Source organism: Lissotriton helveticus, chromosome 3_1 (genome assembly GCF_964261635.1).
Source record: "Lissotriton helveticus chromosome 3_1, aLisHel1.1, whole genome shotgun sequence".
Taxonomy (NCBI): Eukaryota; Metazoa; Chordata; class Amphibia; order Caudata; family Salamandridae; genus Lissotriton; species Lissotriton helveticus.
Genome location: NC_136061.1, coordinates 751,736,992 through 751,761,915, shown reverse-complemented (window position 1 = coordinate 751,761,915; position 24,924 = coordinate 751,736,992).

The following is a 24,924-nucleotide window of genomic DNA, read 5'->3' as shown; positions in this document are numbered from 1 at the left end:
GGAAGAGTAGACATATTAAGTGGAGTATCACTGGCTTGACAGGGGAAATAAAGTGAAAGTTTGACGGCCACAAAGTGGCAACTTTCGAGACATTTTTATGAAAAAATATCCAAATATTACCACACTAACTTCAGCACCCTCTTACACCCAAGTTTTTTTGGCATAGGATGAAGTGTTTCATATTGTGTGTACGATATCGTACCACATATTTTAAAAATGTTGTCACGATTAACTTTGAAATATATTTTAGAGCTCTTATAAATTCAGAACTTAAATCCAGCCAACAATATAGCTTGGATCGCCACTGAGAGTGTAACATTATTAATTGTGTTTATATAACCCCACCCCCCTCCTCTAATCACTTTCTCTGGTGCAGTCAAGTGACCGTCTTTATTTTATTAATGATTATGTGTGAGAATAAGTCATGAGGTCATTGCATTATCTCACAAATGTCTTTTCAGAGCAGTGCCCCCTCCCTGAGCTGCATGCCAGGTTACGGTGTGGTTACTTCCCATAACTTACGGGTAAGACACGAAAATATAAACATGTTTTCCTGTTGTGATGAATTGATACAGTTGGCTTGGCATATACTGTTTAACAAGTGGCAGTACAATTACACTGCTGTATAATTTCAAGAAAGGAAGAGTAATGATGTTCATTATATATATATGGTTTTCTTACGTTTTTTTGAAGATCACTTTAATCAGTTTACTTGTGATTATGTTTTCACGTAGGTATGATCAGTGAATCACCCAAGAAGAATAAGGATCACTAGTTTTGTTTTCTTTTTCCTATTAACTTTTCACATTGTCTAATACCTGTGGACAAGATATTATAATAAGCAGCAGCACACGTAGGTCCTGACGAAAGCCACACCACCTTTACTAAGGGTCAATAGGCTGAAACATGTAAACTCCCCCCTTTTTTCATCACTAACTCGCAGGTATATCTTACCCCTGCCAGTGCCCTGTTTTTAACCCGGGCCCCAGGACATGTAAATAAAGGTAGATTCTGTACCCGGTAGCTAGTTTCAATTCACTTTCCTCCCCATTATTATTGTTTGCGCTGCGCCTTCCACCCAACAGAGTTGATCACTTCTCATTGTTGGGTCTAGTATATCCTTTAATTAGGAATAAAACATCCCTTAGCCCCTCCCTCTCAGAGAGGGGGTTGTAGCGGTAGCGGTACTAGGTTTTCCCATCACAAGGAGAATCCCAGTGATGAAGCATGCCACCTATGGTGGGTGAGGGATTTTGTCCTAATAAATATACTCCCCCAGGGGCGTAAGAGACCCCACCTGGATATGTTCACTCTTCCTTGTTTTTCTTGTTTAGACACGAGGGTTCTTTATTGTGTGCACCGCTTAACATCCCTGCATGCTGCTTGCCATATGGTGCAGGGATGTTTAAAAGCGTAAGTTCTACAATGGAAGCTTGTGCTGATGGCAGATTCCACTCAAGCTTCCATTGTACAATGGATGTTTCTGACCTATTGTCGGTGGTTCCAGACAGCGTCCGCCCGACATCGCAATCAGGCCCTATGTTGTTGAGTCAATACATTTCAAGTGCTTATTTACAGTATGGCACCGAAAATGGAGGAAAGACCGTTAAGTAGTAATGTTACAGTCCAAAATTACCCCCATATTAAGAGTTTTCTGGATGTACTAGAGCAATACTCTCAGGTACCAATGTTCGCAAATGTTAATAGGTAAGTTTTTCTGTTTGCTTTCCACCTGCTTGTTGTGGGTGGAAAACAAGCATGATAATTACAAAGGGATCTGCAGTATTACATGTGTTTTCCAAATCTTTGAAAATAAAAAGAAATTGCAGTGAATATTAAATGCAAATGTTATGGTTTTCCACAGCATTCTAAAGGTGCACACATAAAGGTGATCATAGAGACTGTGTGACTATTCTCTTAGTACAAACCTGATATTATGATTTTTATGCTCTCTCCATTTTTTGTTTACATTTGTTTATTACTTTTGATTTAAAAACAGGTATTACACATGTGCATGTATCAGTGAAAAACACAATCAGATCACATAAGCATTTTAATTCAAGATAGATTTGGGTGGTAATATATGTCACAATCTCTATTGATGTCTGGCTTCAGTGTTATCAAAGAGTTTGCTGTAAAGTGGCATGACCCACAAGAATGATACCTTGCCTACAGTGACATTGGTTCCCATACCTGCGTACAGTAAGATTTACACTTACCTTCATAGTGTGAAATTGTGTAGTTAAAGACAACGTATCTGAAATTATAAGCAGCCTAGATTCAGTTTGAGGTAAGTTATATTTGATTTTCCTGCCACTTTTGGGCCACCCATCCAGCTTTGCTTCTCTTTGTCTGATTTTACAAAACCTTCTAAACAAAGGTGAGGCCACAAAGAAATGTTGCAAAAAGACTTGTTGTAATCAGAATCATAGCCCACCAAGCACAAGGGAGTCAAATATAGGTTTATAAAGTGACTCACTGAAGTAGGAAGCAAAACATGTATGTAACTGGTAAACATATTGTGGTTAGGTTAGAAATGTGGCAGCTTACTATTTCTGCGTCTTCTTGTGATTGTGATCGTATTCGGTAATGTAGTTGCAATTAAAAATGTTCTATGTTATCACAACTGTCAAGCACTAGTTTCAGTATCCAGATCCTGCATGAGTGATGGCAGTTTGGCTTCACCCCCAAATATACTCCATTGCCATTGGGTGCAACAGGTATGAAATTATACTCAGGGCAAAAGGGGAAAATGGAAAGAGAAAGAGAGACACATCTGGTCCTGAAACAAGTTCATTAGCTGTCCACACACTGGTTCGGGCTCTCTCATCTGTTTGCCGGTTCGTCTAAATAGAACGGAAGAGACTGTTACTTATAAGCTGCTTTCTCCTGCATTACCCTGCACCTTCCCTGCTGTCTTATACATCCTATTCACATTACTGGTATTCTTCTACATGTCCAGAGTTTATTACTCTTTTGTCTTCTTTCAGATCTGTAGTCTCATAACAGTGGTTTGGTATTCACTATATGAGATACAGAACATAATTATTATCTCACTATTATCAGATCTTAGCTATGTACTCATTTCATGCCTTTTGACAAGTTTCAATTTTAGAGTTATATTTCTCTGATTTATTTCTTCTGTTCCGGGTTATTACTACAGTCAGTTGATATAGGTGTCTTCACACATATATAACGAGTGTCTCCTGATTGATAGTATAATTATGCAACAGATGGCTAACGTTTGATTGGTTATATGTAGCCTGATCAGATATCCTTTGTCTTCCAAATGAGCATGCTGATACGTTTCTCTGATAAATTTCTTTGCTCTATGCTTTGCTCACAGGTTACTATAAACAAATGTCTCTCTGTATATGGTTCTGGCTGTTAACTGCTACAAGTATAAGTCTGCATAAGTCACTACATTCCTAATTTAATTTTCTCCATGTCAACTGGAACAGGTCTAAAGTGTACAAAAGTTAAAAAGTTAGCACTGAAGTTCCAGAAAGAATGAACCCTTTGTCCTATGTAGGAGGCACTTGGTAGGAACTGCTACCATTCTCAATTGACTAGCTAGGCAGTGTGGAGAGGGTGCAGCTTAGGAACTGGTGGCTTCAAGACGTCTGATGAGATTTCACTCTTGCAAATTTTGTGCAGACCAAGGGCCAGATGTAGGTCGCCTAATACCGGTCGGTAATGGCCGAAATTACCGTATTTCGGCCGTTACCGACCGGTATTGGGCTTTTTAGATGTAGGTGGCATTTTTGTAGGATTCGGTATTTTACCGAATCGGTCATTTAAGGATTCAGTAAAATACCGAATTCTTAACATACCGATTCGGTAAATTACCGAATCCAGGATGTAGGGAGCACTCAAGTTAGTGCATTCCTCAATTAAGGATTCGTTATTTACCACCAACTACAAGTTGGTAGTAAATAATGAAAACCTTTGAAAAAGCATTTTTTTGCTTTTCCATCAGTGCCATGTTGCAGACATACATGCCAACATGTGCACCCATACACAATTGAGGGGTGCAACAGGGTGTCAAAGTGACATCCTGCCACCCTTCAATGTTTTCCCCCTTTTACCGAATCGGTATTTACCGATTCGGTAATTGACATTCATTCCTGTGGGCCTCCTTTCGGTAAATACCGAATTTTACAGATTTGGTAAAATGTACCGAAAAATTACCTACATACTATTTACCTGTTCTTAAATACCGAATCGGTATGATTCGGCATTTAAGAATAGATAAATAGTATTTACCTGCATCTGGCCCCAAGTCACTGAACCCTGCACACACCATGATCTGTTATCCATGCATAGACAGCTCTCTTTGACACTATGAGTCCACTTGAGCTTATTTTATCAGTCTGCAACTACATACTGCTATGGCCACTTAGACTGTGTCCAGGTCTGTTTAGAGCAGACAGGGCAGGATACCCTTGCTGTAGTACCTTGCGAATTACAAATGATGGAACCCTTTTGGCTTCTGAGGAACTCTGTAGAAGTGTTAACATAAGTGTTAGAGTGGAATGCATTGAAGGCTGGTTTAGAATGTTGAGTTTGCAGTTACACGAAGAGCAATAAATACTGTGCAAAATGATGCTCTGTGTGTGACATAGTCTTTTGGGGTACCCAGGCTGGGGAAGATGCTACAACTAGCAATGAGTTAAGGGATAAGTAATACAAAGATCGACAGTGCACTCCCAGAGAGTTGCCATGGTCCAAGCCAACTGCTCGGGTGTGCCAAGAGTGTTACAAATTCTTGCTTAATGCATGTGGAGTCAAAGTGCTGCTCCAGTCACTATAAAGAAGTTGTAAACAACAAAAGCATTGCAAAGAAATGTACATTTTGTTGACCAAGAACCTGCTGGTCAGACCGTACAAGGTACCATGCTGCTACGCAATATACAGTCATATGCAATCTGGAGAGTTGATGATAAAGGCAGATACAACTAGGTTTTCAAAGAGCAGCTATTAATAATCACAAGTTGTGAAATAATGTTACAATTTGAAAGGGGTGAACACAAAGTGCACACAGAGAAACGTCAAAAATCAAGCAGCTATTTACTCAGCAGAACCTGAGTAAAGTGATTCAGTACAACCTAAGTGCCAGCTGCTATAACCCAGGTAGCACATGGGTTGCGCTTACCAAGCTGGTAACAATCTGAAACAGTCTAAGATATCTTCAGAGCTGTGGAAGGCTGAGAGAATGGAGGCAAAGACTGAGGGCATCATTTCAAAAGTTACCAAGGATGATCGAGAGGCCAGCACATCTGAAGGCCCTATAGATGGGCCCCACGAAACAATTCAAGATGAACCTGCGAGGGAGCCGGAGAGAGCTCCACCCTCAATAACAACCAACCCCAGAAATGGTTACAACACTGCTGCTTTCCTGAAGCCACCACTACCACTTGATACAGCCAAAAAGCAAAATATTGGCGATAAGTGGACTACTTGTATAGAAACACTTAATGGTTTCATTGATGCTCTTGAAGAGACTGATAACAATAACATTATCAAGTTTCTGAAATTTTTGGTTATGATGTAAAAGAAGTCATAAAGAAAATGCTGCTAACTGACAAAGACATCTCATATAATGAGATTAAAGGAGTGTTGAATCTCCAGTTCAAACCAATGCCAAATGATGATTACGAATGATACATCTTCAACCAAGAACACCAGAAAGTTGGTAAAATCATTGATGAATTTGTGGACAGACTCGGCACACTCCTCAGACATTGTAAGTTAAATGAATTTAAAGATATTAAAGCTAGGTGTCTGAGAGTTTTTGAAGGATGCTTGTCAAATCGATTCAGACGATGAATGCTGAGAGAAATTCTTAGTCTACAGCGAGTGTTAATGGCTGCCAGAGCTGAAAAGCATGCAGCTAGGCAAACTGTTGATCTGGAGGCCGGAAGAAACCGAACAAATCAGTCATAATGTAAAAAGTAAGCTGAAATTAAAGACTGAAGGACACAAAGTGATGTCTGCACGTAAAAAGAAGTTGTGTTTTAGATGTGGATTTTTAATTCCACACTAAGGTAAATGTCCTTCTCTTGCATAGATATGCAAAGGCTGTGTGAAGGTTGGCAAAGTGAAGGCAAAAGTAAGTGTGTCACAGACCAAAGACAAACTGGGCACCAGAAAGTTTTAGAAGCCATGTTCGATGCATACCCACAAGACCAAGCGGTGACATCAGTTAAGACAAATCGACACTTAACAAACTTGATCTTCATCTAAACAATCTTTTATATCAAGTGAATGTGTAGATGCTAAGGCACCAATGTAATTCAAAATTTGTCCAAAGATTACACTGAAAGTCAATGGTTGTTAGATACTTTTCATCGGAAACCAAAGTATTCACTTGAGCTGCATTCATGCCCTTAAAAAGTCAAGGTTCATTTGTAGCAACCATTAAACACAAGAAAACAAAGGCACAAGCACCCATCAATTTGCTTCAGGGCACCACATCTAGTGCCTGTCCACTCAGTTTCAGCACATTCGCTAATAAGGTATGAAATAGTCAGTCATTTCCCTTCATTCTTTCATGGTTTTGGAAAACTTTAGACTATGAAAGAAAAGTTGCATATTAATGAGGATGTCCGTCTTGTTGCCCAAAGACATAGACAAATTGCTGTTGAAAAAGAACTTGAAGGGTTCAAGCATGACATTACTGAGCATTCAACCAGTCCAACGCCATGGGATTTTCCCATATTGGTAGTGCCTAAAAGGGACAATGAAGGAGCTGTACGCATATGTGTTGATATGCGTCAGGCAAACAAGTCCATTGAACAAGAACAACTTCCAGGTCCACATAATGCTGTCATGATAACACAATTAAATGATACAAAGGACTTCTCTCGCTTTGATTTAAATGAAGGCTATCAGCAGTTAGAACTTGATATAAATTGCAGGTACATTACAACCTTTTCTGCACATGGTGGTCTGTTTCGATACAAATGATTATGTTTTGGTGTGTCATTCACTGCCGAGCTCTTTCATGATGTAATTTGACGTGTCAGACAGCCAGTCATGAATGTGTTCAATTACAGCAATGATGTATTGGTTTTCAGATATGCACAAAAAGGACATAATAAAGCTCTTACAAAAGTATGTTGTTTGCTTGCTGAAACAGGTTGGACTTTGAATGCATACAAGTGTGAGTTACATAAGACAAAGCTAAAATTCTTTGGCCATAACTTTACTGATGGGTGTATGACTTCAGATCTTGCTAAAGTACAAACGCTGGCAAACGCCAATCCTCCACAAGATGTTTCTATGGTGCCTTCATTTCTTGGCATGGCCAGTTGCTGTCCTAGATACCTACAGGACTTTGCCACGGTAAGTTGTCTATTGAGAGACTTGAACAAAAAGAATGTTTCATTTCATTGGTCGCATGAATGTGAGAAAAGCTTTGAAAGAATTAAACAGGCTATTAAGAAAGCTACAGAAATGTAGGTTGGTTCTGACGCTACCCCCTGTTGGGTTAGACGCTATCACAGCACAGCGCACACTCGAATGCTCGAAGGCATATTGTGGCATATGCAAGTACAAGTTTGTCTCAAACAGAACATGCTTAATCCCCACCTGAAAAGAAAGCATTTCCATGTCTTTCTATACGGAAAGCTTTTTACGCTAGTAACGGATCATCAAGCTTTACTGACAATCCATAGGCCAAAAAGCCTCCTCGCATTGAATGGCGGGGACTATGGTTGCAAGAGTATTATTACACCATAGTGCATCACCCAGGGAAGAGCAGAACTCTGCTGCCTACTTTTTCTGAGTAACTATACAAGGTCATGATACTCCCTCTAACATGGATGAGGCCTATATCAATTTTATTATAAAATCAAACACACCAGTTGCTATTTCATTAGCCCAGATTACCACTGCCACAAGTCATGATAGTGACATATTAGAGTTGAAGGATATAATTACCCACCAGTCATGGAACAAACACCCTCGGCCACTCACTAGTGACGGTAAATATAAACAATCCAAAAATTTCAAAGAGAAATTGTCTCTTACTTATGAAGGAGTTATCTCACAAGGGTAGAGAATTCTGATTCCAGAAAGTCTGAGACAGAAAATAAATGAAACAGGTTATGCAGGACATCATGGAATTGTTGCTACAAAATGAGCTATTTAAGACCATTCTGGTTTCCTCATCTCTATGACAGGGTTGAAAAGGAATTGAAGGCCTGTCATCTATGCAACTGCCTTTCTACAAAAAACACTCACCACTCCTTGAGCATGTCAGACCTCTCAAAGCACTCCTGGGAGAGAATAGTCACTGACTTTTTCGGTCCATTGGACAATGGACATCACCTGCTTGTGATTATGGATGAGTATTCACAATTTCCAAGGACTGAAGATCTTTCATCTACTACACAAGAATGAGTCATTGAAATACTAGATGGCATCTGTAACATGGGGTGTTCCAGCAAAAAGTGAAGTCTGACAATGGTCCATCTTTCAATAGTCGAGAGTTTAAAGACTTCATGCAGCAATTGAATATAAAGCATCACCTTTCTGGCCGCAAGCCACAGACTTGTTGAATGGTGTATGTGTACACTAAAGAAGGTAGTGCAGTGTGCTAATCTTGAGAAGCTCGATTTGAAAACTGTATTGAATGCTACCTTGAGAGATTATCGTTCAACACCTTACTCAACCACAGGTGAAAGTCCTGTGACACTGATGTTCAGGAGAGCAATGAACACAAAGTTGCCTCAATGGACCACTCAAAGAACGAGAGATGAGAAAGCAACTCGTGAGAAAGACATAAAAACATATGCTGACCAAAGATGAAGTGCAAAAAACATTATTTTTCCAAAAGGAGATTGAGTGCTCTCACAACAGATGCGGTGAAGAAAATCTGATTCTCCATTTGATGTAGAACATTCTCAAGTGGCGTCTACCAAGGGACACATAGTGACTGTCCAGCGCCCTGGTAAGCCTATTATCAGAGACTCTTCTCACTTCAGGCATTTTCACTAATCATTCATCAGATGTAACTGTTGAAGGAGAGCCTGGGCCTGAACCATCAGTGACTGCTTTTACTTCTACATCATTGATGCAGATCCTGGACATTAGTAACGACTGCTCCCAGTTTCCAATAACAAGATCAGGTTGAAGATTTAAAGCACAAAAAAGATTGATTGAAAGGATTTAATTGTATGTATATATCTATATATTTTGTAAAACAAATTATTTTTTGATTAAACAGTTTGAAATGATGGAACCCTTATGGCTCCTCAAAAAATCTCTAGAACTGTGATGTAAGAGTGGAATGCATTGAAGGCTGTTTTAGAGTGTTGAGTTTTCAGTTACACACAGACAAATAAAGACGTGTAAAATTAAGCTCTGTGTGTGGCACTATGCCACAGGCTAGGGAAAACACTACACGTGGGAGATGTAATAGTCTGGCGTGAGAACCAGGTGCATGGGTATGTGAGTGCTTAGACTGCTGATGTGGGAGGGTGTTTCAATGCTGTGGATGTAACTCTGTGACAACAATGAGGTAATCTGCAATTCTGTATTCATTTTCAAATGTTCATAATCCAAATGTACCATGACATTTTGAAAAATAGGATGGGCTTCTCTGGTCAGGTGCTACAATGGTTCTCGTTCTTCCTTCGCCATAGATCTCAAAGAGTCAATGCAAATCACTCTCTCTCCCAGCCCTCTCCAGTTCTCATGGGGGTTCCCCAAGGGTCTGCCCTATCTCCTATCCTCTTCACCCTGTTCTTGGAACCTTTAGCTAACTCATTAAACTCCACTAACATTCTCTTCCATATGTATGCAGATGATACACTACTCTATTTGAAAATCTCTTCCCCGGAAAACATCATCTTCCTCAACACAACCCTAACATCTACTTAAAACAGGTTAACTGAGAACCGTCTCCTGCTCAACACCACCAAAACGCAATTACTGCTCATCTACCCTCCTAACCACATTCCCAATATTAACATGTAGTTTAGTCACCTCACTGCCTTTAATTGCACCCCTCTCATCATAGATTCAGCCAAATCGCTTGGAGTCAGCATGGACAAGCACCTAAATATGAAAAATCATATCAGCAAGGTGTGTAAGGTAGCAAACAACTCGATGAAGACACTCAGAAATATCAAACCATTCCTTCCGCAAAATGATTTCAAGCAGGTGGTCCAAGCGCTTGTCTTGCCGAGGCTTGACTGCGGCAGCGCTACCCTCTGTGGCCTTCCCAAATACACCCTGGCTCCACTAAGGGCATCATTAACACAGTGGCTAGATTGGTTACAGGCACCAAACGAAATGAGCACATATCCCCAGTCCTAAAATCTCTTAAGTCATTGCCCTACAAAGCACAAATTCAGTTTAAGATTGCAGTTCTGGTGCACAAAGCCCTTCACTTCAATATTCCTAGGTACCTTGTGCAAAAACTTGAGCTATCTTCTGGTGCAAGAGCCTCAAGAAGTGCCAATACTTTCCTTTGGAACCCACTCATCCTGAGCAAAAAGAGAACTTGTCTCAGAGCCTTCTAAGGCGCTGCCCCAAAGATATGGAACTCTCTTCCACCGGAAGTTCTCAGAATCTCCTCAACTACGGCGTTCAAATTGGAAGCTAAAAGATTCCTTATGAATAAATTCTTACCCTAATTGGGCTAGGCTCATCTGCTCGAAGACACTGTTTCCTATGTCCGGTGTACCATCATTTGTTACTGCTCCTCTTTACCGCAGACTGTGACCCTCTTCACTGCCTGTTTATACCTGTTTTTTTTAATTAACACCCATGGTGCAATTGTCCTGGAATAGCCCGACTTGTTGACAATTGTGTATTTATGTTCTTACTTCCGTCCTATTGTAAGCACTCTGATATCCCTCGGGATCTTTTTGAGCTATATACAACTTTATAAATAAATCAAATGTGTTGATATTGTGTCAAATTTTAATTGGACATCTGGTATAATATTTATTATAAAGTTCCAACAGAAAACTGGGCTGTTCCTGGAGAGTGTGCGTATGGATCAGTCACAGGGGTGTGACGTGAAGGTAGATGGAGACTTACCAAGGGATATTCATCTTGTTGGATATAGAGGCCTCACACACCTTTGCAGGTGTCATGCTTCATCATAGGCAATGCTCCTCATTGGGTAGGCGATGCAATTCCCAACGGGCAACACCTCAAAGAGGGGCTCTTTAGCGGAGATCTTTTAATCCAACTGCCTATGGGTGAAGTGTGGGTGAGGGTCCAGGAAATTGTAGACACAATAGTGCGTTAAAATGAGGCAGAGGATACCGGAGAACAGCATTATTCTGGTGGTCCCTTGCTCCAATTAAAAACAAAAACAAGTCTGTATTCACTGGGGAATTAGGTTTCCCAGCTCGAGACTAGACTAGAAAGTGAAGGATGTGGTCGACATGTTTCTCACTAGTGGTACATTGACTCGCGATTCATCAGGACCTAAAAAGAGGTAACAACTGTCTACAACACATGATCTACCAAAGTATCAGTAAATCTTTACAGTTAGTGAAAAGAAATATCGGTACCGGTACCAGGGGAGAGGGGTAGGCAAACACGAACGGACACGGGGGCAGAGAACCTTAGATACAGAGGCTTCCCTCCCGGTGTACGAGCCGCTGGTTACTGTCGGTGCACATCAATCCTGACCAATAGGCAAGGAACAGTGTAAGACAGGTATTTCTTTTCACTAACTGTATAGATTCACTGATACTTTGGTAGATCATGTGTTGTAGACAGTTGTTACCTCTTTTTAGGTCCTGATGAATTGCGCGTCAATGTACCACTAGCGAGAAACATGTCGACTACATCCTTCACTTTCTAGTCTAGTCACGAGCTGGGAAACCTAATTCCCCAGCGAATACAGACTTGTTTTCGTTTTTAATTGGAGCAAGGGACCACCAGAATAAAGCTGTTCTCCGGTACCCTTTGCCTCATTTTAACGCACTATTGCGTCTACAATTTCCTGGCCCCTCACCCACACTTCACCCATAGGCAGTTGGATTAAAGATCTCCGCTAAAGAGCCCCTCTTTGAGGTGTTGCCCGTTGGGGATTGCACCGCCTACCCAACGAGGAGCATTGCCTATGATGAAGCATGACACCTGCAAAGGTGTGTGAGGCCTCTATATCCAACAAAATGGATACCCCTTGGTAAGTCTCCATCTACCTTCACGTCACACCCCTGTGACTGATCCATATGCACACTCTCCAGGAACAGCCCAGTTTTCTGTTGGAACCTAGTATCATTGAGGGCACTCACTGTGGCTGGACCTTCCACTCTCTTTGAGTGGTACTTTCGCCCTTCTAGATCGATTTTGATCTTCTCCTCCCCCTTGATTGTATACTTTATAATATTTATTATATCTGCTCCATATGAACTAATTAATCCGGAAAAATTGGGAACACTCCTTATGTGCATTTCTGTTAAACTTTCTGCCCTAAAGGCATTACGTTCTGCCATGTAAAACAAACGGTTTAGCAATGGACGTATTTAAAGACCTCAGATACACAATATTAGATTATCTAGTTACAAACACACTGTGGCCTGAGTTCGCATTGGGTATCCTGACAGCATGCCGAATCTGAGACTTCCTATCACTTCAACACCCAGCTTAGACATAAATGGATGGTAAAATACCAAATGAATTTAGGAGCATGAACCTATTTAGGTGAGTTCCAGGAGCATTTACCTCCATCACAGCCTGGCATTTAAGTAATGAAAGGTCCTATGAGCCAAATAGCGTGTATTATAGAGGATCATGCTCCAAATAATTATCTTGTGCCAGTTGAGGTTATGGAAATGGTCAAATGGAGTAATTGGTTCTAGAAGAATCCAATAAAATACTGATCAATGGTAAACTATTTTGATGCAGCTAGCCAAATGCAACAATTGTTTCAATGACAAAAGGTCCAATGCATGTTTTTTATATTTTCCTTTTCATACAGGAACATTAGTTTTTAGTTACTAATAGGAAACAGATATTCACAAAAATATGATTAGCACGAGTCAAATTATTGAAAAACATTTTGAATTAAGTAAATACGTGCTACCATTATATTAGAAGTTCACGGGGCCCAGTGTAAGTATTGTGAAATGCAGTGGTGGTTCCTCCATAGGAGTGGAGGTGCATCACCCCTCTACACTGCTGCAGAAAGCATGAAAAATAAAATGGTAACAAAAGAGCTTTATTAGCATTTCATTTTTACTCTCAGCTGAACAGAGTATGAGGGCAGAGCCAGTGCATCATTGCGGCTGATTGGCAGCAATTAGGAGTGGCTACTTTAGTTTGAAGAGCACATATAGGTTTCATCGGCTATTTTACTATGGCCAGCCCGACATGCGCAGTTCAAACATCTCCAACCCAAAGTGCTGAGCCAGCCTGCTCCAGCCAAGCCGGACCCTTCACTCATGCTGCTTAACAGCATGAGAGCAGCACATAGATTGGATAAGGTATTGGCTGTGAGACATCACATTCAGAGGAGCCTGGGGCCAGGGACTGGAAAACATTGAAGACATGCTGCAGGATAGGGTAAGTGAATCTTTAGTTTTTTATTTCTTAAATGTTTATTTTAATGTATGGTCAGAGTGCCTCACCATTCTTTTTATGTCACCAACCGCCACTGGTGAAATGATAAAGAAGATAAAGAGAAACTCAGCAGATCAAGCGTACCATTGGCGGTGCTTATGCCAAATGTTTGTTTCCCCAACCTATTTCAAGTCAAGGAGATGCTGGGTTTACACTCAGTATTAAGGTGGGTGATCGTTATTTGTTTTCCCTACCTGGGATTACCTTGCAAGGTATGGAATACCCACATATGGCAGCCACAGAATTGTCCATCTGCACAAGAAGAAGACTTCCTACCAGGGCCACTGTTTTTTTTTGTCTTCAGGAAACAGACCATCCCGTTAAGATTTAGCAGGTAAGAAGTGCTTTCAATTCCTCAACCTGGAAGTCAGACCCATTTCATGTCATTCCTAAACCTGCTAGAAGATTTCTAAGCATAGCTTAGTATTTTGAAAAGGAAGCCCACCAAAATGTTGAATGCAGTTTTTAAACCTTTAAGCCTCAATCCTAACCGTTCTCTAAGCTGCAGATTGGCATTTCCAAATTACTTTCAGGGATAGATCAGTTCAAATGCCCCAAGTTCTTTAATTTTCTAAGTTGTGCCAACTTTTACTACATGTTGAACTGGGCCAATAAGTGATTTGACCACCATTTGGTTAAAGCTTGAGGTCTTCTGTTAGTCCCTTACCAAAACCAACTTTCGCGCTCTTGTGCAGTAATACCTAGCTGGCCTATACTCTAGATTGTTCCTGACAGATATGTTCCCAGTGTATTCATTAGCATGCCATAACAATGTTCGAGAATGTCACATATCTTACCAGAGGGTGGTAAAAGGTGATCATTTGTAAACTGAAATTTCAATTTTTATTAAAGGTAACAATAATCCCTAATAACTTGACTCTCTCATTCGATATGAATATCTGATGCCAAGGTGTAATCGAGTCTGGGCTCCATGGTACACCACTGAGCTGGCAGCACTTAGGAAACAGTCAGAGAAAAAGGAAACAATTTGGGGAAAGGCGTACTACTTGGGTAAAACAATTTACAGACAAACTATAAAAACATATCAACAGGCCATGAGACGGGTGTGAGAAGTTGGCCTGGTATATGCTGTCCACTAATTAAAGTGGGCACCTTGCACCAGTCCAAACAACCCTTATGATGTATGAGGTCAAAAGATAACCTTTAGAAAGCTATCCTAGTGGTAGCTGTGGAGAGCAGCCTTCAGGCTTAATCTTGAAGCAATGTAAAGCAACCTGTTTTACCAGAATATCACCATTAGTATTAATTAAATGAAAGCAGAACCACACAGTAGTTATAAAAATATGTATTTATTTATATAACACTTTCTAGTATTCTCTACACAACACAAAGCACACAATACTTTAGCAAATAATCAATTGTAAGTAGCACATACACAGGGGGCTTCAGGGGGAGACAAAACCATATACTAAAATAGTGGTATAAGGACCACGACTTAGGTCGAGACAGTGTCTAGAGCACGTAGAATCGCTGGGACCCCAAAGAACCACCCAAGGTGAGTAAACAGGGACCCCACGGAGGACGGGTGCAGTGTGGTAACTCGACCGCGGGCTCTGTTCAATTCTATGGAGAAGTCGCGGTTACATTTTTAAAGTTTAAGGACCTTTCTTGGTGGACTTTGAAGAAACCCGTTGGAACTTCAAAGGTTGGAGAACCACCCCTCCCGTGGATACCAGAGTCCCCGAGGTACCTATCCCAGGGGAGCCCGGTGCATAGGTCTGAAGTGGTGTCGGAAACCGCTGTAGTTTTCAATGGAGGACTTCAAAGAAGAGCTGCTGCCGGGAAGGAAGACAGTGTCCGTTGGAATTCAAGCGTGGATTTGTGATGGAAGGAACCTGAAAGCAGAGGGGACAGAGTCTGGGTCACTTCAGGGTGACCAGGGGCTTGGTAGATGAATGCCCACCGATGCCGGGTGCTTCAGGTGCAAAGAGGGCATACTTGACTCTGCAGCCACGATGACCAGGAGATGTTGAGGATGACCAGGAGCTGGATATGAGCTGTCCCATGAAGGATGTTTAGTGCTGAGGGGTCAGTGTCCGGTGGGAGCACCAACAAGCCTTGGCAACATCAACCCACACAGGAAGGTCAAGCAGGTTACGGTGTGGACCAGCAAGTTCCAGGGAACACACAAAACAATGGGGAGTGAGGGCATATCTGGAGCAACCGGGGAGAAGCCCAACAGAATTCTAGATGGCCATCAGGAGGACCCTCAGGCCGAATGACCAGGAGTCGCAAGGGGAAACTTGAGCAAGATCATAAAGTATCAGCCCAAGGAGCACTCAGTGTGAGGAGGCCTGAGTTTTTGTGTGGAAATACTGCTCAGGGTCAGGACTACAGGAAGTCCAATGCACAGGCTCGGGAATCACCACCAAGCATATGCACTTGCAAAAGTATGAGGTGCACAGAGGTTTCGGTTATGTAGGCCTCACAAGGGATAATGGCCTCAAACTTGGTGAGAGGGCAGCTCAACCTCAAGAAACATAGAAACCCACTTCCTGTGTTGCTGGAGACTTTGTAGTTTGCAGGAGCTCAAGATCAGCAGACTGGTCAGTTGTGTTACGGAGCCTGCGAATGCAGGGGAGTGACACCTTCAACCTATGGGAGATTCTTCAGATGTCCTTGGTGCTCTACATGTCCTGCATGGACCCTGTGTGGTGCATGGGTACAGACGATGCTTTGGATGGAGAGGGAGACGAAGTCGGGCCCAGTCAAAGTCCAGCCATGTCCAGAGTGTCCAGACGGTCGAAGTTCAGTGGTTGTTCGTTCAGAATCTTGTCCACATCAAATCTGAGGTCCTACAGCCAGGTAAGCCCTTTTAGTACCCATGGGAGAGGGTTGGACAGATTCAGGTGATCCTCCCAGTGGAGGCTCAGGACAGAGGGGAGGTTACTCCCATGTCCTTTGTCCAGTTTCGTGCCAGAGCAGGAGCAACAGGCTCCCAGGACTAGTTTGAACTGGACTATGCACAGGTACACCAAGTGTGCCCCAGATACCGAATTTCAGGCACTTTGGAAGTGCACCCACCCAGCCCCAATGCACTAAATCCTGTCTGGGAGGTGGTCACACCTTCCTGTAACAGGAGGCCTATTGGCCTGCTGTACTGTGGCCTAAGACCTGCTGTGCACACATGTTATGTTAGCATGGCTTATTAGAAGTTTAAACGCCATTTTACCTTTTGCTGCTTTTCCACACAACACTGCCTTCAGCTGTTTTTGTAAGTTAGGCTTCGTGAAGGCCTACACATGAGAAAAGGTTTGTTTTCGACATTTCTAGACTTACATTGTGCCCCTAGTCTGCACAGTGAGTCCTGAAGTCGTCAAGGTTATCATAACATGGTAGCTGTTGTTCAACATGATCAGCTAATGATTTTAGACACAACAATTGTCAGCTGTAAGCCATCTGAGATTCTGGCGCCCTTATTATCGCACAGTTGCCATGATGTCACAGACTTGGAACATTTTCCGTTTCCAGTGATGCAGAGAGCTTTTGCTGATCCTGATGTGATTTACTCTTACTGAGCGGAGAGGTAATGGGGTCCCCCAAAAAAGCCAAAGAGACCTTCTTTCGTTTATAAACATAGTTCCTATATAGGAAGGGTGCTACAACGAGGCACTATAAGACCTGTTTTCACCATCATTGTAATATGATTTCTCCCTTTGAATTTTATGGAATTGTAACAATGCTGACCATATTATTTTTAATTATATGTCTGCAGTGTGCAGGAGCTCAGGATCAGCAGACTGGTCAGTTGTGTTACGGAGCCTGTGAATGCAGGGGAGTGACACCTTCACCCCATGGGAGATTCTTCAGATGTCATTGTTGCTCCACAGGTCCTTCATGGACCCTGTGTGATGCATGGGCACAGACGATGCTTTGGACGGAGAGGGAGACAAAGTCGGCCCCAGTCAAATACCAGCCATGTCCAGAGTGTCCAGACGGTCGAAGTTTAGTGTTTTTTTTTCAAAATCTTGTCCACATCAAATCTGAGGTTCTACAGCCAGGTAAGCCCTTTAGTACCCATGGGAGAGGGTTGGACAGATTCAGGTGACCCTCCTAGTGGAGGCTCAGGACAGAGGGGAGGTTACTCCCATGTCCTTTGTCCAGTTCCGTGCCAGAGCAGGAGCAACAGGCTCCCAGGACTAGTTTGAACTGGACTATGCACAGGTACACCAGGTGTGCCCCAGATACAGAATTTCAGGCACTTTGGAAGTGCACCCACCCAGCCCCAATTCACTAAATCCTGTCTGGGAGGTGGTCACACCTCCCTGTAACAGGAGGCCTATTGCATGGCTTATTAGAAGTTCAAACGCCATTTTACCTTTTGCTGCTTTTCCACACAACACTGCCTTTAGCTGTTTTTTTAAGTTAGGCTTCGTGAAGGCCTACACATGAGAAAAGGTTTGTTTTCGACATCTCTAGAATTACATTTTGCCTCTATTCTGCACAGTGAGTCCTGAAGTCGTCAAGGTTATCATAACATGGTAGCTGTTGTTCAACATGATCAGCTAATGATTTTAGACACAACAATTGTCAGCTGTAAGCCATCTGAGATTCTGGCGCCCTTATTATTTCACAGTTGCTATGATTTCACACACTTGGAAGATTTTCCGTTTCCAGGAATGCAGAAAGCTTTTGCTGATCTTGATTAGATTTACTCTTACTGAGCTGAGAGGTAATGGGGTCCCCCAAGCAAGCCTAAGAGACCTCCTTTGGTTTACAAACATAGTTTCTATATAGGGAGAGTGTTATAACTAAGCGCTATAAGACCTGTTTTCCCCATCATAGTAATATGATTTCTCCCTTTGTATTTTATGGAATTGTAACAATGCTGACCATATTATTTTTAATCATATGTCTGCTTATGTTGGATTAGATACTGCACCTGAGATCAGGTCATTAGAATAAATATTTTAACCTTACCGTGTCTCTTATTTACTCCTGTTGTGGACTGGTATGAGAGTATAAGGAAAGAGTGTTCTCACTTCCCACCATTCCTGAGATGGTCCTAAGTCACATGTTGTAGGTTGTCTAATCATTAGTTACTTTGCTATAAGAAGAAGAGCTAATGTGATACTGATGCTAGCTGGTTGGGGTTTTTCTAGGCACTGAGGTGAGTTTCTGGTAACCACAATTCACTGATGTCCTGGGTCTCTGTGCACAGTTCTGTGTATGATTAGGATCCTTGCAACTCTGCCTTCCCTTGCTCGAGCTTGACTCAGCAGCAGGAGGACAGGAATGTGTCTCTGGTTGGCAGCAACCATCTTGTGTTGCCCAGGTCAAGAAGGCTGGTACCGGAAAGACCAGTGATCCCACGAAGCTCGCCTCAGAGGGGTGGAATAATATCTCCCACACTGGTTACCAGTGTGGAGGTATGATTCCAAGGTGTTTGATGCCAAACATGACATGTGTTGTTTCAGCCGTTTTCAAGACAGCATTTACAGCGAGATTATTATGCACCGCTACCTATATGTCTGGCTGTGTCACAGACTACACGGGAGGCTCCGAAGGCTGCAGAGGGGCCATGCTCATGCAGGGGCATCCTCTTTATGTAAACCCCAGCACCATGCCTTCAGGATTATCAAGGCCTGCTATAGGGGTGACGTATACGCTTTAAGTGTAGTGACCTATAGATATAGTGAACCTATATCTAAAGTAAGTTGTGGTAGCACCAGCCTACACAGACTGCAATGGCAGACCTGTAGTTCCATTTTGCATGGCCTCTCATGGGTGGCATAATACATGCTTCAGCCCATGGGAGGCCTCTGGGGTAACAATGCCCTGGGTACATGTGTACCATATACTAGGGACTTATAAGGGTATCCCAGTATCCAATCTGGAGTGCACCTAGTACATGTTATTACCTTTTAGGGAGAAAACAGATAGACATGGATCCTGATTAGCAGGATCCCAGTCAGACGAGTCAAAAACAGTGTAACATCCAGCAAACAATGGGGGTAACCGTAAGAAGCAGATCCTACTTTCCTGCAATGGGACAGAGTTTCTTTTTTTTGTACTAAAATTGAAAACACCAGAAATTCATCTATGAAGCTATATAAAGTAGTTAACTCTCTAATGACTACCCCTACCTATATTGTAGGCCCCCACCCTTTATTGATTGAAGTAACATGTTTGCATCGGCTTTTATTAATAATGTAAAGAATATCCTGGATTCGCTCCCAAGAAGCACATTACCTTGTCCAACCCCCCTTGAAGAACTAATAATGACAGCCCAGCTGACCTCCTTCCCATTTCTAAATATAGATAATATTAGATTCAACCCACTTTCCTTATCATCTGGCTCTCCGATTGACCCATCTCCACCTGATGTCCTACTGAAAGCAGGCAACATCATTTGACCAATTCAGCTCGTCATGAGACCCACCCATGGGGGAAGCGCTGGCGTTCCCCCCGTGGGCGCGTGATCTACAAATTTATTACGGGGAAGGCAGGGGAAGACCTTCCTCTTCCTCCCACCGCGTCCCTCTCCACGTCATCAACGACGTCAGTGTGCGAGGCGCTCTGACGTAATTGGAGGTTCCCTTTTGGGGGCCATCATTTTTGCTATGTTTGCCCACCGGGGGGGGGGGTGTATTTGGCACACTGGGCCAATTGAATAAAAGTAGTGGGGAGGGTCACTACCATTTTTGGGGCATATATTTTGCCTTTGTCTGCCCCCTGGGGGGCATTTTATATGTTATTTAAAAAAAATCTGCCCACTGGGCTAATGTAATGAATGTCCTGGGTGACTTTCCCCTTGGGGGCCATTTTGGTATGCCAAGATGTTAGGTTTTGGTTGGTTTAATCCATCATCATGCTGTAGCTCACTCCAGCACCCCAGTTCATACATGGCCATATGCAAATTAGTCTGACCCTGTGCCTCATGGGAACAGTCCAGCCCGAACTGCCAAGCCATATTTTCCCTGGCACGGAAACAACCATCCTGGGGCCGGTTTCTGGCTAATCAGCCAGGTTAACTTGAGTCCAGTGGCAAAGTGAGCAAGGCACCCACGTCTGGGCATACCCTGCCAACGTAAGGCAATCAAAGCGCACAGGTTCAGTCTGATTTGCATATGGCCATGTCTGAACTGGGGTGGTGGAGTGAGCTAAACAATGATGATGGATTAAACCAAGATCAGTTGACTGGGGGTGAGTGTTAGATTTGCTCAAGCGCTCCGTCCATCATAACCTTTGGTATCACCTTGAAGGGCAGTTCGGCAGGTTTTTTTTGTAGGGCCACTAGGTCACCAGGGTTTATTTTTATGTTGGTGGAGCTGCCCCTTGGACATGGTTCGTTCCCCTTTATTGGAGGATGATTGTGGCCTTTTCTGCCCTCTTTGAGTGACAGAGTAGCAGTATGTGTTTAGGCCCATCTGCCCCCTAAGGGGGCAGAAGCCACTAGACACCAGAGTTTTTAAAATTTTTGTTTTGGGGGTGACCTCAAGGGCAAGGGTTGCTCCCCTTTTATGGGGGTGAATATTGAATTTATACTGTTAGGCCCACCTACCCCTTAGCTTGGCAGGTGGACTGGTGCATTATTTGCATATGTGATTGTACTGTTTTTTTCTCCTTATAAATCTAGTGTAAAGCTTTTCATTCCTGTTTGCGGTTTCAACAGTGGTTGTTCTGCAGTTTGGTGTAATTGCATTTGTTAGGTAAGAAAAACATTTTTGTTGTATGTACTCCAAATTAGTAATATTGTAATGTATGAAATAATTTTTTTATAAGTGGTGTCATAGTGGCATTTAGTTAGTGTTTTGAGCATGAAAATCTTTGTGATGTGTTTTGCATTGTCTTATGTGTAATTTTCTTTTCTCTTTCTTTTTGGGTGGGATATTGTTGATCCATACTGTGTTTGTACGTGGTGGTGAGTGTAGCTGCTTCTGGCAAGTGAGTGGTATCGTTTTGGAGTGTATAGGTATTTTTTTTTCAGAACAACATTTTATTGTTTTCCTGAGAGAGATTGCAAATAAACCACAGTACTCCGAGCACCGGAGGGGCTGTGAGCATAAAATCAAAATGCACAGAATAGCAATCAACACAGTCGTACAATTAAGCATATTTACTACAACTCTCCTATCTCCCTGTCCCGTATTAACTACCCCCTCCCGGATCCCACCCTAATCCCTTGCACGATGTCCTCACAGGTCCAAGAAATAAATCATCTATGAAATAGGCAATGCATACTCTCCCTCACCCAGGTTCTTAAAGCATCTGTTCTGTATCCACATCACGCTGTGCTGGCGGTTCCAGCCACAATCCACTGTATTCCGCCCATCTCTTCCATATTTTGTAGTGTTTTCTGGGGCAACCTTGGGCCTCAAACACGGGACGCTCCAGCCCCATATAGTAATCTAATCCTTTTTTCCACACTCCCACCGGGGGGGCCCTGGTGTCCTTCCAGGTGCGGGCCACATCCCTCTTGGCCACGGTAAGGCCAAGGAGCAGTAAATGCCGTTTATAAATGTTGCCACCCACTTGTTCCATTATATGGAGAAGGCCCAGCTGCGGTGTTCGGGGGAGCTCCCAGCCGAATACTTCTGCCAAACAGTCCCAAACCCCTGACCCCTGACCTCAGGACCACACCGTATGTAGGAAAGTGCCCACCTCCCGACCACATCTAAGACATTCAGGGGACGCAATCAATCCCGCTCGCCACAGCCTCTCTCGAGTATAATATGCTCTGTGTAGATATTTAAACTGGATGAATCGCAATCGTACGGCAACGGCCGCACCTCTAGGGGCAGCAAGGGCCTCCCTCCAATCCTCTTCCTCCAGCACACCCACATCTCCCTCCCATGTGGCCCGCAGTTTATCAAGAGAGGAGGAGCAGTGTGTAACCAAGGACTGGTAGATGCGGGATAGTTTCTTATCCTCTAAGTCACCCATGAATACCTTAGCTTCCAGAGGGCTGAATTCGGGTAAGGAGTCTAGTCCCTCCAGGGCAGGAGAGATGGCATGTCGGAACTGAAAGTATTTAAAGAACTGGGTCTGGGGCATACTATACTCGTCCCTCAGCTCCTGGAATGATTTTAAGGTCGTGCCTCTCATTACGTGGCCCAGCGCTGAGATCCCTATTGCGTCCCAGCCGCGGAACCCCTGCAAAGACGCCAGAGCCGGTAAGCAACCGTTCCGCCACAATGGGGTCTCCGCAGTCAGCCTGTTCCACCATCCCATGCGGTGAAGCGCCTGCCTCCAGATCTGGAAGACCACCTGCGTGACCACCGAGAGCCTCTTCCTCTTCCCAGCCAAGTGTATAGGTATTTTTGATAAAGGTGCACTTTGTTTTTTACTTATTTTACAAAGTGTTTGTTGTTGACTTGTTTGACAAGTTACATTTATTAGTAATCATTATGGCTAGCCGTAGAATGACTGCTCGGCAGGTGGTTGGTATGCTTCTTGAATCTTCCTCTGAGCCGGATTATGAGACTGACAGTGCATCTGAGGGAAAGGAGGGAGGGGACGATTCTGGCACTGAGTTTTCCCTCCACATGGAATCATCGGATGATGATGGTTCTCTCAGTGCAGATGAAGTGCCTGTTTTAAAGGAGGATACTGATGTGCCAATGGTGCAAGAGGCATTTGGATTGCAGCCTGAGGCTGCTAGGCTTCCTACTGGAAGTGCTGGACTCTGGGTTAATCCAAACATGGTGCAGCCGGTGTTGCCTGCCTTTAGCGGTGATGCAGGGTGTAGAGTGGATTGTGACATTTTTTTGCCTATACAGTATTTTCAGTTATTAATGGATGATGTATTTTTGGGTGAGATTGTTCAGCAGACTAATTTGTATGCTGAACAGTTTTTGAGGGACAACAGTGACAAACTTAGGCCCCACTCTAGAGCTACCCGGTGGGCTCCCACAAATCTGGAAGAGCTGAAGAAGTTTTTGGGTTTGACTTTATTGATGGGTTTGCTAAGGAAGCTGAACCTGGCTTCATATTGGTATTCCAGTCCCGTGATGGCAACAGCCATATTTCCAGCAGTTATGACTTGTGATCGGTATTTACTTTTGCTACGCATGCTGCATTTTGTGGATAATTCTTTGGCGTTGCCACGTAGTCAACCTGACTGTGACCATCTTTTTAAGATTCGGCCTGTTCTTGATCACTTTGTTGATCGATTTTCAGAGATTTACATTCCAGGGAAATAAATATCTATTGATGATTCTTTGGTTTTTATTCAAGGGTCATTTGGTTTTTAGGCAGTAAATCCCTAGCAAGAGGGCATGCTATGGAATTAAGCTGTATATGTTGTCTGAGAGTAAGACAGGATATGTTTTTAATTTTTGTGTGTACACTGCTAAAGATTCCATTATTGAGCCCCTGGTTGACCATCCACTTTTGGAGTTTCGGAGAAAATTGTGTGGGATCTTGCTAGAAGACTGTTCAACAGAGGCCACCATTTGGCCCTTGCTAACTTCGACACTGCTGTGCAATTGTTTAAGGAATTGTTTAAAGTGGACACTTTTGCATGTGGCACAATCCGCTCTAACCGCAAAGGTTATCCGAAAGAGCTTGTTTGCAAAAAACTTTAGAGGGATCAGTGCAGTTCCTTGCGAAGTGAAGAACTACTAGCTGGGAAATTTGGGGACAGGAGGGATGTGTACAGGGTGCTTGGCTGGCAGTGTGAGTGGATTGGCGCTTGGCTGGCGGTGAGCATGGATTGGTGCTTGGCTGGCAGTGTGCGTCGAGTGGCGCTTGGCTGGCGGAGTGCGTGGATTGGCGCTAGGCTGGCGATGTGCATGGAGTGGTGCTTGGATGGTGGTGTGGGTGGACTGGCACTCGGCTAGCGATGTGTGAGTAATTACTTTCTGTTGGTCACTACACACACTGCTAGCTGAGCGCCACTCCACACAGTCCATCACTTTGCATAGTTGTTGTGTCAGGATAGTGGGCGTGTGAAAGTGATGGGCCCTTGAATGGCGATGTCTGCTGGTGTGAGTGTTCTAATGTGATGGGCCTGCGACTGGCAGTGTGAATGTTTTGTATGTGTCACACGTATGAAAGGTGTATGAATGGCCTGTAAAGAGGTTGGTGCCTTGACGTAGTTTTGCAGCTCACGAGCTGTGAGTCAATGGTTCAGTTTCTTGTCCTTTCAATTATTAACAGTGCATTTCATTTTTGTGAAATGACTTGCTAATACAATTGTATATACTGAATCTTCACTCACCCTCGTGCCAAATCCAGCCAGTATGTGTGTGTGCTTGAGGATTAAATGGCTGTGCAGTAATATTTGTCTTTTTTCTCTTTCTGAAGCAGGGTGTACCTTGTCCCTTTTTGTGAAAGTTGTAATGTGTTGGTTTTGTGCCTGGT